Source organism: Branchiostoma floridae, chromosome 15, assembly GCF_000003815.2.
Source record: "Branchiostoma floridae strain S238N-H82 chromosome 15, Bfl_VNyyK, whole genome shotgun sequence".
NCBI classification, from domain to species: Eukaryota; Metazoa; Chordata; class Leptocardii; order Amphioxiformes; family Branchiostomatidae; genus Branchiostoma; species Branchiostoma floridae.
Window position 1 is genome coordinate 19,450,910 of NC_049993.1, and position 3,101 is coordinate 19,454,010.

Genomic DNA, 3,101 nt, shown 5'->3' on the forward strand with positions numbered 1-3,101 from the left:
CTTTAAGTATAACTGTGGGATTTTCCCTGCTGGTCTGGTAGAAGTAGGACTTTCAAACTGTTTCACTACCCTTTAAGTATAACTGTTGGATTTTCCTTGCTGTCCTGTAGAAGTAGGACTTTCAAACTGTTTCACTACCTTATAAGTATAACTGTTGGATTTTCCCTTTTTGTCCCTGTAGAAGTAGGACTTTCAAACTGTTTCACTACCCTATAAGTATAACTGTTGGATTTTCCCTTCTGTCCTGTAGAAGTAGGACTTTCAAACTGTTTCACTACCCTATAAGTATAACTGTTGGATTTTCCCTGCTGTCCTGTAGAAGTAGGACTTTCAAACTGTTTCACTACCTTATAAGTATAACTGTTGGATTTTCCCTTTTTGTCCCTGTAGAAGTAGGACTTTCAAACTGTTTCACTACCCTATAAGTATAACTGTTGGATTTTCCCTTCTGTCCTGTAGAAGTAGGACTTTCAAACTGTTTCACTACCCTTTAAGTATAACTGTTGGATTTTCCCTTTTTGTCCTGTAGAAGTAGGACTTTCAAACTGTTTCACTACCCTATAAGTATAACTGTTGGATTTTCCCTTCTGTCCTGTAGAAGTAGGACTTTCAAACTGTTTCACTACCCTATAAGTATAACTGTTGGATTTTCCCTTCTGTCCTGTAGAAGTAGGACTTTCAAACTGTTTCACTACCCTATAAGTATAACTGTTGGATTTTCCCTTCTGTCCTGTAGAAGTAGGACTTTCAAACTGTTTCACTACCCTATAAGTATAACTGTCGGATTTTCCCTTCTGTCCCTGTAGAAGTTGGACTTTCAAACTGTTTCACTACCCTATAAGTATAACTGTTGGATTTTCCCTTCTGTCCTGTACGTGTAGAAGTAGGACTTTCAAACTGTTTCACTACCCTATAAGTATAACTGTTGGATTTTCCCTTTTGTCCCTGTAGAAGTAGGAATTTCAAACTGTTTCACTACCCTATAAGTATAACTGTTGGATTTTCCCTTCTGTCCTGTACGTGTAGAAGTAGGACTTTCAAACTGTTTCACTACCCTATAAGTATAACTGTTGGATTTTCCCTCCTGTCCTGTACGTGTAGAAGTAGGACTTTCAAACTGTTTCACTACCCTATAAGTATAACTGTTGGATTTTCCCTTCTGTCCTGTAGAAGTAGGACTTTCAAACTGTTTCACTACCCTATAAGTATAACTGTCGGATTTTCCCTTCTGTCCTGTAGAAGTAGGACTTTCAAACTGTTTCACTACCCTTTAAGTATAACTGTTGGATTTTCCCTTCTGTCCCTGTAGAAGTTGGACTTTCAAACTGTTTCACTACCCTATAAGTATAACTGTTGGATTTTCCCTTCTGTCCTGTAGAAGTAGGACTTTCAAACTGTTTCACTACCCTATAAGTATAACTGTTGGATTTTCCCTTCTGTCCTGTAGAAGTAGGACTTTCAAACTGTTTCACTACCCTATAAGTATAACTGTCGGATTTTCCCTTCTGTCCCTGTAGAAGTTGGACTTTCAAACTGTTTCACTACCCTATAAGTATAACTGTTGGATTTTCCCTTCTGTCCTGTACGTGTAGAAGTAGGACTTTCAAACTGTTTCACTACCCTATAAGTATAACTGTTGGATTTTCCCTTTTGTCCCTGTAGAAGTAGGAATTTCAAACTGTTTCACTACCCTATAAGTATAACTGTTGGATGGGTCCCTTCTGTCCTGTACGTGTAGAAGTAGGACTTTCAAACTGTTTCACTACCCTATAAGTATAACTGTTGGATTTTCCCTCCTGTCCTGTACGTGTAGAAGTAGGACTTTCAAACTGTTTCACTACCCTATAAGTATAACTGTTGGATTTTCCCTTCTGTCCTGTAGAAGTAGGACTTTCAAACTGTTTCACTACCCTATAAGTATAACTGTCGGATTTTCCCTTCTGTCCTGTAGAAGTAGGACTTTCAAACTGTTTCACTACCCTATAAGTATAACTGTTGGATTTTCCCTTCTGTCCTGTAGAAGTAGGATTTTCAAACTGTTTCACTACCCTATAAGTATAACTGTTATATTTTTCCCTTCTGTCCTGTAGAAGTAGGATTTTCAAACTGTTTCACTACCCTATAAGTATAACTGTTGGATTTCCCCTTCTGTCCTGTAGAAGTAGGATTTTCAAACTGTTTCACTACCCTATAAGTATAACTGTTGGATTTCCCCTTCTGTCCTGTAGAAATAGGATTTTCAAACTGTTTCACTACCCTATAAGTATAACTGTTGGATTTTCCCTTCTGTGCCTGTAGAAGTAGGACTTTCAAACTGTTTCACTAACCTATAAGTATAACTGTTGGATTTTCCCTTCTGTCCCTGTAGAAGTAGGACTTTCAAACTGTTTCACTACCCTATAAGTATAACTGTTGGATTTTCCCTTTTGTCCCTGTAGAAGTAGGACTTTCAAACTGTTTCACTACCCTATAAGTATAACTGTTGGATTTTCCCTTCCTGCCCGGTAAAAGAGGACTTTCAAACTGTTTCACTACCCTTTAAGTATAACTGTTGGATTTTCCCTTCTGTCCTGTAGAAGTAGGACTTTCAAACTGTTTCACTACCCTATAAGTATAACTGTTTGATTTTCCCTTCTGTCCCTGTAGAAGTAGGACTTTCAAACTGTTTCACTACCCTTTAAGTATAACTGTTGGATTTTCCCTGCTGTCCTGTAGAAGTAGGACTTTCAAACTGTTTCACTACCCTTTAAGTATAACTGTTGGATTTTCCCTGCTGTCCTGTAGAAGTAGGACTTTCAAACTGTTTCACTACCTTATAAGTATAACTGTTGGATTTTCCCTTTTTGTCCCTGTAGAAGTAGGACTTTCAAACTGTTTCACTACCCTATAAGTATAACTGTTGGATTTTCCCTTCTGTCCTGTAGAAGTAGGACTTTCAAACTGTTTCACTACCCTATAAGTATAACTGTTGGATTTTCCCTTCTGTCCCTGTAGAAGTAGGACTTTCAAACTGTTTCACTACCCTATAAGTATAACTGTTGGATTTTCCCTTCTGTCCCTGTAGAAGTAGGACTTTCAAACTGTTTCACTACCCTATAAGT

General features: G+C 37.9%; 1 protein-coding gene across 1 annotated transcript in view; it reads left to right on the forward strand.

Annotated features, from left to right (window-relative positions):
• Positions 1 to 3,101, forward strand: part of LOC118431634 (sodium-coupled neutral amino acid transporter 9-like) — a 25,786-nt gene that overhangs the window by 2,085 nt on the left and 20,600 nt on the right. The window lies entirely within an intron of this gene.